Source organism: Rhinopithecus roxellana, chromosome 15, assembly GCF_007565055.1.
Source record: "Rhinopithecus roxellana isolate Shanxi Qingling chromosome 15, ASM756505v1, whole genome shotgun sequence".
In the NCBI taxonomy this organism is placed as follows: domain Eukaryota; kingdom Metazoa; phylum Chordata; class Mammalia; order Primates; family Cercopithecidae; genus Rhinopithecus; species Rhinopithecus roxellana.
The window spans coordinates 23,559,756-23,570,103 of NC_044563.1; the positions used below are offsets into that span (position 1 = coordinate 23,559,756).

The 10,348-nt window shown below is 43.3% G+C and overlaps 1 pseudogene; it reads left to right on the forward strand.

Moving 5' to 3' along the window:
* Positions 1 to 6,228: 6,228 nt before the first annotated feature.
* Positions 6,229 to 8,731, forward strand: LOC104665595 (annotated as a pseudogene).
* The last annotated feature ends 1,617 nt before the right edge of the window (positions 8,732 to 10,348 follow it).

A 10,348-nucleotide genomic window follows, 5' to 3' on the forward strand; every position in this document is an offset into this window, starting at 1 on the left:
AAGCCTCCAGTCTCTGAACTACGACTTAGCCTCATCTGTACTGGGCTAGGTGATTGCTTCTCTGGCTTCTTGCAGGTCTAAAGTACTTAATCTACATTTCCTCATACTTGGATTAAAAAATTAGAGAAACAATTCTGAACAGTAGAAAAGATTAAAGATTAAAATTATAAATTTTCTTTGAACAGCTGCCAGCCACAAAGATCCTATATGTGGAAAGCCAAGAGGTTACTCCCCTGAGATACAAACATCCCCAGCCACATGGACACAGACACCTGTACATCGTAGGCAGAGGCATTATCATTGGAATGGCATAATCTGGAATAATTATTGAGGACCTTAACACTAGATAAAAATTATATTTTGTTTTCAGTTTTATCTGTGCCAGATATTATAGGGTTCACAATTTCATAAAATAAACAGAACTATGACTTGTTTCACAGTTTGCATAGCATAGCTAATCTCACATGTTTCATGTTGATGCTAGGTATGGGGAACTGCATTGTTTTGACCTAACTATATACACAATTTTTTTTCCATGCAAGAAACGCAAATAGGTGTATGATAAATTACCTGTCCTGTGAAATAGGTACGTGATAAATTATCTGTCCTGAATAACCATTGGGTTTATATTTGAAAATAAATTTAGGAAGTGTAAATTAAGTAGTGGTCAAGAATAAATATACAGCAGGAATTTTTGGAGACAGATAAACTAAGAGCTAAGACCTAGTTAAACTGTTTATTATTTACATTCATTTGATCAAGTTTTTTGGCTTTTCTGAACGTATAGTTTTTCTCTATAATAGATGCAGTGATGCCTAACTCTCAAGGCTGTGGGACTGAAATGAAAGAATATATAGAGCCCTTAAGATGGGGCTTGGTACATAAGTGCAAATTTTCTTTACATTCCCATTAATTTATAATATTTCACAGACTTCAGAGAATATGTATATGCATATATATCTACATATACATATCTATAATGTATGTTTATATAGACAAACATATATGTATGTGTGTATACATACACACATTTATAGTTCATTTTATGTGTGTGTTATACTTTAGAGATTAGAGGATGGTTATTGAATTGATCTCCAAAATATTCTCCAATCTCCCAGATCCCAAAAGTTTAGAAAGAATAATTGATTTTGAATTCAGAGAAACATATTGATTTAAAACATATGAAATTTCTGGGTTTAAGGTTAAAGAAAGTTTACTATGAGTAGTTTAATATGGCTTAATCTATTAAGTTTCATAGCCTTTATTGATTGTGGTTGACTAAGTCTACAAAGTGGATTGGGAACAAGCACCGGTTCTCGAAGGATATATTAGATTTAAATAGACAGATGTGAAGAAGCTCATTTGGGGAACACGTTCATGCCATGGTGACAGCAAGAATATTCAGAGCTGAACAAGCCAATTCCAGCATACCTATTTTTCTCTTTGACAAACGCAAAATTCTGCCCTCCCCACTAAGCTAAGGTATGCAAATTCTAAAGGAGAAAAAGACTTGATAATTATCAATAGCTTCTTTAATTATTTTTATTCACTATTTCCAATTGTATTCGGCTCTCTCAGTATTTCATGGAACAGTGTAAAGTCACTAAAGCTCTTGCTCTTCATGAATAATCTTTCTATTCCCAGGGGACACATTTTATTTAGTGAGACTCATTACAGTTCAAAACCATTCCAATCAAGTTGTCCATTGCAATTTCCAGGGTGTAAGGTATATGTTCAATCATCAAAGTAGAGCTATTCACTGATCCTCTTATGTTGCCCACAGAATCATACACAGAAAATTATTCGGTGCATAACATGAATTCCCCAATGTATTAAGTGCAAATGATAAGATGCCTTAGAGACCACTGCAGATACTTGTAGCTAATGAGAAAATCTTACAGAAGAGGGAAAATACCATGCTGAGAATCTGCTTTGTTACAGTGGATATGAGAAAGAAATTGTCCTCAGGAACTCCAGTGTCAGAACTGTTTCTGTCACTTGCTCATTACAGACCTTGGACAATTTGCCTTAATCCATCTACAGTTTAGTTACGTTATCTATAAAATAAATTGGCTCTACAAAATTGTGTCTCTATTGTGAACTACAAATGTGATAACATGCATAAAATGTTTTATAGATGATAAAGTGAGATTCAAAAATCTTATTTCATTACAAGCAGACACTATGTTTCAGAACTTTGGAATGTATTTTGTCTATTTTGAAATAAAGAGTATAATTGGATTGTTCATAACTCAAAGGATAAATGCTTGAGGGGATGGATACACTATTATCCATGATGTGCTTATTTCACATTGTATGGCTGTATCAAAACATCTCATGTACTTCATAAGTATATACACCTACTATGTACCCACATACAATTTTAAAAACAATTAAAATTTTTTAAAGCATTAGACATAGTACATAAGAACTAACGAAATTTTTAAATATCAAAAGAAGCAAAATAAATAATTCCATGTAGTACAGAAGTTAAGCAGAAAAGGAAATATAATCAAACTTTTCTATGTAGCTCAGCTGTAATAACATATACATGTATATAACATATACATGTCTACAGTAATGGAAACATTAAATAATGATGAAAAATTATGAAATTGGTACACCAGAAAAGAGAGAGAAAAATGTTCAGGGGGCTTAGGATGGTCATGAGGAAGGGTATATAAGAAAGGTAAATCTTCATTTAACACACTAGGAAGTGAATGCATAATGTCTAAATTTAAAAAATGAGTAATGGTAATACGTATATTATTTAGAAATATGGAAGTAGCTAGCAAGACAAAAGGAACTAAATGAGTTGAAAATTGTTCTTTCAATGTGTTGAGGACTAGGGTTGGGGATGGTAGGGTGGGGGATTACTATAGTCCATTCTAAACCTCCCTGTCCTATTTTATTGTGTTAAGAACACCAAACATGAGCTCCACCCTCTTAACAATTTTTAAGTATGTGATACAGTGTTGTTAATTGTAAATGCAATGCCATATGGCAGAATTTATTCATCTTCCATAACTGAAACTTTGTACCTGTTGATTAGCAACTCTCTGTTTTTCTCTTCTCCCAATTCTTGACAACTACCATTCTATCCTCTGATTTCCTGAGTTTGACTATTCTGGATGCTATTATCTGCATAACAGGTGGGTTCAACCTCTTGGTGAGTGAAAGGTTGTGGTCCAATGACCACAACCTTTATGTCCTTAAGTATTTTGCTGCATTATTGAGAAATGCATGTGCCTAGAAAATACTTAAGAAATCATTGTCTATCATAAAGAATTCTCTAAGAGAAGCCTAGCACTCTCTTTGTGCAACCAGAATTTTTATTACTGATTCAAGCTTGTTATTCGTTATTGGTTTGTTTAGGTTTTTCATTTCTTCATAGTTCAATTGGGTAGATTGTATGTGTCTAGAAATTTATTAATTTCTTCTAGGTTATCTAATGTGGGGTGTAAAATGGTTCATAATGTTCAACCACTATGCAACCATAGTTTATTTAACTCCCTTTTCTAGGTAAGAAAACATTTTCCCTTTTCTCCAACTGTCATGAGTTTTGTCTTTAGACTCTGAGCCATAAAATTTAGCAACTTGCTTTGAAAACACACCACATTTTGTGTGTGAGACACATTCAAATTGATTTTTAGTCATGATCTCGCAGACAGTAACACCAGCTCCATGAGATGAGCCAAGAAACAAATTATCTCTATTTTTAAAAGCCCAATAAAAAAGGGTTGAGTATCTGATTATAGAACTGGAAACAAGCTTAGCTTCTGGAGTCAGCTTGGTGTACATGAGTAACCACCAAATGGCTTCATGGTGAGTGCAAATTGAAGTTTATTGATACTTGATGTAATTTGACTTGTTAGAGTCTTATTTTACTCATAAGCAATGAGCTTAGAAATGAAAGGGAGAATTGAAGAGACTGGGAATGTATGCAGTTTATTTTTATTTTCTTTGTAAGCTTTTCTTCTGATTTGTGCTTTTTTATAAACAAGAATCTCAAGTTGATGTTCAATATCAAAGAAATATCCATAATATGTTTGGCAGAAATGCTTACCATGTAAAACTGCTTTCACATCATATATTATTTAGTATGCTACCTTTTCTCATACTCTTTTGTCATTTTGTTTATAGGTCATCTCATATAATATCTACTGATGAATATATATCTCAAGCTCAGTTCTATTTCCTGAATTCCAGACCCACATGTAGAACTGCTTATGTACTTTTTGGATGACTATTAGGTCTCTCAAAACTAGCATATTCCATGCTCAGTTACTGACATTTCTTCCATCTTAATTTTGCCCCTCCTACATGACTATATGACTTCTTCATATACTTAATTGTAATTGTGTTCTTTCTGTTGCTCAGGTCAAAATCTTGGAGTCATTCTTAATACCTCTTACTCAGACCTAAAATTGTGTCTTTGACTAAATTCTACCATCTCTACCTTTAAAATCTATGTGTATTTCAATACTTTCACCATCTCCAACGCCTCATTAGTTCAAACCACCAATATTCTTGCCTTACAAATTATAATAGCCTCTTAACTGGGTTTCCTGGTTCAATTTTGCCTCCAAAACCTATTCCGTACATAGTAGCCAGAGTCATTCTGTTAAAATGTGACAGCATATTATCACTTCACTTAAACCTTTTAGTGCCTTCCTCCTCCCTTAAAGTTCAAGTTAAAATCATTACATGATTTACAAGACTCACTGATCTGGCTTCATTACTATTCCTCTGAATTTTCTCCTCCTGCATTCCCTTCAACTCATTCTTTCTGCTGACACTGGAATCCTTTATACATCATCAGACAAACTCCTGCTTCGGGGTCTTTGCCTTGAAGGGTTCGATCTGCCGAGAATAATATCTTACAGATACTTACATAACTTCATCCCTCACATCCTTCAGGTCCTTACTACTTACTTGTGGCCTTCCCAATTACCTGATTAAACTTAGAAGTCTTACTGCAACACCCCCACCCCTCTTCCCTGCTCTATTTTTCCCCTTAGCTCTTATTACTATTTATGATACTTAACATGCATTTTTGAAAATTTTATTGCACACTATAATTTAAGCACTATGAGAATAGGCAGATTGTTTTGTTAATGATTTGGTACATAGTAACCACTAAATAAAAATTTATTGAATTAATGAAGGGCTACATATTTTACCTTAATAGAATGACTTAGAATTTTGCAACATGAACTAATAGGATTTTAAGAAATCCCATGATGGAAGAATGTTTGCTGTCATAGCATAGACTTATAAAAAATCTATGCCTATCTCATCTATTAGGTAGAGCCTCATAAAAAATCCAATATGTAATACTTGTGTTTCTCGATTTTTTAAAAGAAAATTGGTAACTTATTTTTGTTCTCAATGCTGACTCCCTTTCTCCTTTGACTTCTTGACAGTTTATAAATATAATTTCAAAATTCTTAAATCTAAAAAGAAAATGGTTACTGGTTACTTTAATTAAAGAAAAAAAAATTGTCAATTATCCAGACATTAATTACTTTGGGATCAACTGCACCTCTGTCTGCTGAAAATTTTGAAATACTGGGTCAAGTTCTCGGTTTTCCCCTTTCATCATTGTAATTCCTTTTTAAAGTGGCCTTCCCCTGAGCAAAGCTAACATTGAACAAAACTCTAAAGCTTATCTCTTTTCAAAAAGAAAAAAAAAATAAAAACTAAAAAGAGAAGAAGAAAAAGATTGTATTAATGCCTCTGTTCTAGTGTGAACAATAATTAGCAGCTAGTTTCATATTTTAAAACAAAATCTAATTAGTTACGAAGAACACCCAACTCCTCTCTATTATTTATTTTTCTTCTACCTTAATAATTGGCTAGCCTCATATTATTTACCTATTTCTACAAAAACAAAAATGAAACAAACAAAAAACACTCTCAAAGATGCTCAAAGAAAAGGAAGACAGAGCCAAGATGGCCGCCTCCACCACCCAGTGCCCAGTGACAAAAGCAGGGAGCAAGTCGGCGGGGCCGCGCGCGGGGTCGTCCGGGAGCGCGCGCCGGCCTGGGCGCCCCAGCGCAGGGCGCCCCAGCCCCGGCACTGCGGCACCGTCCGCGCCGCCGCCGCTGCCGCGGCAGCCACCGCCACCACCACCGCCACCGCCACCGCCACCGCGGGACGGGCCCAGGGACTGGCCCAAGGCCGGGCGGGAGCCAGGGCCCGGGCCCTCGTCCGCGCCGGGCCTGGGTTCTGAGGAAAACGCAATGGTGGCCATGGACCTGAGTTCTCCCTCGCTCCCTAAGAAGAGCCTGCCTGTCCCTGGGGCCCTGGAGCAGGTGACCAGTTGGCTGAGCAGCAAAGTGGCTCCGGAGGTTCCTCATGGCAGCAAACAGGAGCTGCAGGACCTCAGATCCCAGAGCCTGACCACCTGTGAGGTCTGCGGCGCCTGCCTTGAGACCCGAAAGGACCTATCCAGCCACGCACGCTCCCACTTGCAGTAGTTGGTAGTGGCTGAGTCAGAGAGGCGCGTTGCACCCAACAACCTCCTCTAGGAGCTTATGAAGCAGAAGGGCCTGCCGGACGCCCACCTTGGGCTGCCCCCGGGCCTGGCTAAGAAGTCCAGCTGGCTGAAGGAGGTGGTCTCCGGGGACCCCGTCCCGGCTTACTTACCCTGGCCAAGTCCTTGGATGCTGTCAACAAAGCCATTAAGTTGTATCTCGGCTTCTCGACGAAGGGCCTGAGCCGCCCCCACCTCCCCGGCTCTCCGCTCCTCAAAAAGACACCACTGGCCCTGGCGGGCTCCTCTACCCCTAAGAATCCTGAGGACAAGAGCCCCGAGCTGTCCCTGAGCCCCCGGCCGGCCTCCCAAAAGGCACAGTGACCTCAGTCTGAGGCCGTTGAACCTCACCTCAGGCCCAGAGCCAGCACCAGACGTCCGCTGCTGTGAGTTCTGTGGTGAGTTCTTCTAGAACCGCAAGGGCTGCTGGAGCCACACAGGCTCCTACCTGAGGCAAATGGGCGTGACTGAGGGGTACGTCAATGGTTCGCCCATCGACAGGCTGCGGGAGCTCCTGAAGAGACAGACCCAGTCTCGCCCTGGCAGACCTCCCAACCCGCTAGGGCCAAGTCCAAAAGCCCTGGCCAAGATGATGGGCGGCACAGGTCCTGGCAGCTCACTGGAAGCCCGCAGCCCCTCGGACCTTCACATCTCACCCTTGGCCAAGAAGTTGCCACCGCCACCAGGCAGCCCCCCTGGGCCACTCACCAACTGCCTCTACTTCTCCCAGGGTCCGGAAGATATTCCCAGGTCTGACTGCACCCTCCCTGCCCAAGAAGCTGAAGTCTGAACAGTGGAGATCAAGCGGGAGATGCTGCTGGGGGCCCTTCATGGGGAGCTACACCTATCTGAGGGTCCCTGGGAGGTGCCACGGGAAGACATGATACCTCTGAACCTGTAATCCTGGGCAGAGCCGGTGCGCGACATCCGCTATGAGTTCTGCGGCGGGTTCTTTGAGAACTGCAAGGGCCTATCTAGTCACGCGTGCTCCCACCTGCTGCAGATGGGTGTGACCGAGTGGTCCGTCCATGGTTCGTCCACTGACACTGCGAGAGATCCTCCAGAAGTCCAAGCCGCGCCTCATCAAGAAGGAATCACTGGCTGGAGACCTGGCCCCTGCCTTGGCTGAGGATGGGCCTCCCACTGTGGCCCCTGGGTCCGTGCAGTCCCCACTGCCGCTATCGTCCGGCCGGTCAGGCAAACCAGGCGCAGGGCCGGTCCAGGTTTCCTTGCGAGCTCAGCCTGACTCCCATCTCTGGGGCCAAGCCCTGAGCCACTGGCTACCTGGGCTCAGTGGCAGCCAAGCTGCCCCTGTAGGAGGACCGCCTCCTCCCCAGCAGAGGTCAAGGCCACGACCTACATCCAGACTGAACCACCCTTCAAGACAAAGACCATTCACGAGAAGACCTCCCACTCCTCCACTGAGGCCTGCTGCGAGCTGTGTGGACTTTACTTTGAAAACCGCAGGGCTCTGGCCAGCCACGCACGGGAACACCTGTGGCAGTTCAACGTGACCGAGTGGTGCATCCGTGGTTCGCCCATCGAGACACTGAGAGAGTGGATCAAGCACCAACCCCAGAAGGTGGGCGCCTACTGCAGTTATACATCCAGGGCGGCTGCCCCTTCACCAAGAAGTCCCGCAGTGCCAGCCATGGCCGTCACAGTGACAAGCGGCCATCCCTGGGCTGGCTCCCAGGCGCCTGGCCGTGGTAGGCTGCAGTGCTGGGGGCCTGGGAACCAGAGCCTGAGGCTGGCCGGCAGCCCACAGTGGTGAGCAGCCTCTGGCAGCCAGGCCGCCGGACACCATGAAGGCTGCAGCGCACCAGCGGCAGAACATCAACAAATTCAAATGCCGACAAGCTCGCCCTCCAGATGCCTCCGCAGTCCGGGGAGGTGAGGAGACCAATGACCTACAGCAGAAGCTGGAGGAGGTGAGGCAACCCCACCCCGAGTCCGGCCGGTCCCCTCCCTGGTGACCCTGACAACACTTGTCAAGTTCGTGGGCAACATCTACACGTGTCCTCAAATGCAGATTCTGCGAAGTGGAGTTCCAGGGCCCCCTCTGTATCCAGGAAGAGTAGGTGCGGTACTTACAGCTGCACATCCTGGAGATGAACTTCTCCAAAGCGGACCCGCAGCCTAAGGAGTCCCAGGCCCTGCAGGCACAGACAGTGGTGACAGAGGCTTCCTAACACAAAAGCATTCCAGATCCCCTCTTGTGCCCCCTGTGTCTCCTCTTCTTCCTCTGTGTCCTCGTCCCTCTTCCTTTTTCTTTCCATTTCCATAGGAGCAAGCCAAAATCTCAAACCCGCGCCCCTTGGTGTCTGGGCACTCTACAGCCAGGGCGCCGGGGGCAAGCTAGCAGCCCTTCCCCCAGTCCGAAGACTCTGGGACCACAGGGTGTCTTCCTTCAGCCTATGCCCACCTGGTCCAGCAGGGACAGCAGCCGAGTCTCGGGTGGCAGCCGATCTGGTCACAGGGGAGGACAGCACTCCCCATTCTAGCAGCCAGTCAGGGCGATGTCTGCCATCCGTGGCCATTTGCAAAGACCCCAAAGACCCCTGTTTTGGTTCCCTCTCGCCCCCATGAATATCCTCTCACACGCATGTACATGCGAACACACACGCACCTTGTGAGACCTGGGATCTGCCCCGGATCCCCAGTTCCAGGGTCGAACGATTATATCATGCCACAGTGCTTGCTCAGGGGAAGCCATGCTCCCTCTGTGGGGCCCGCTGGAGCCTGGGAGCCCCCCGCTGAGCCCCCCGCTGAGTCCCCAATGCCACGGAAATCCTTGTTGGCTGCCCCCCAGAGGGACCTTCCCAACTAGGAAGAGCCTAGAGCTGACAGCTGACTCCTGCCATGTCAAGACCCCCAAAGAGCCTCATGGGCTCTGGGACCCTGGAGGGTGAGAAGGTGGGGTGGGACTCTCCTCCCCCACCCCGACCCCTCCCCGTATTCACTGTTGCTTTCTATGTATAGCTCCCTACGCTTTTCAGTTTTTTAGAAACGCGTTTTGTATAGAAAATAAGGAACGTGGATCTTTTTATTTTGCAATCCTGGACCAGCTAGAAGCCTTTGACCTTTTAAAAGCTTAAAAGCTTAAAAGCTTTTAAATCAACATTAAAAGCTGATTGACCTTTTAACTTTTTTCAGTGGCCACATTTTGGTTATCGATGTACCTAGAAGTATGTAAGTTAGATGAAATTTCTCTTCTGGAAAAGTCCCGAGGGAAATAAAAAAGGAAGGAAGCAAGGACTCCCTCTCAAAGTAGTCAATGAGGTATAGGAAGGAGGAAAAAATGGCCACGGAATCTGGGGATCCAAGTTCGAGTCAGATGCTGTGACAGGAATGCGAAGCTGAAATGGCAACTTGGTTGTGGTCAAAATTGTATTAATTCTTTTCCAAAACAGCACTCGTGTAGGATAAGATTATCTTATTCCCATTTTACAAATAAATAACCTAAGTTGCTCATGCAAGAAAATGAATATTATATATGTTTACATATTTGTGTACACACATATACAAGTACGGACATACACCTACATATATATTATGTGAATAAATACATATATATACATATATGTGCATACATGCATATATTATATTTACAAAATTTTCCCTTGTGACAAAAATGATTTAAGTTAGTTTTAACATCTTTAAGATAGTAAGCAAAAGAAGTGAAATTGATACTTAGTGTTGACAACATAGATGTGTGACTGGATGCCCAACAAAGCAGTGAAGAAATTATCTTCAATTTTCTACTGACTGCTTAAAATGATGAAACCAACTCATGGGTTAAATACCAT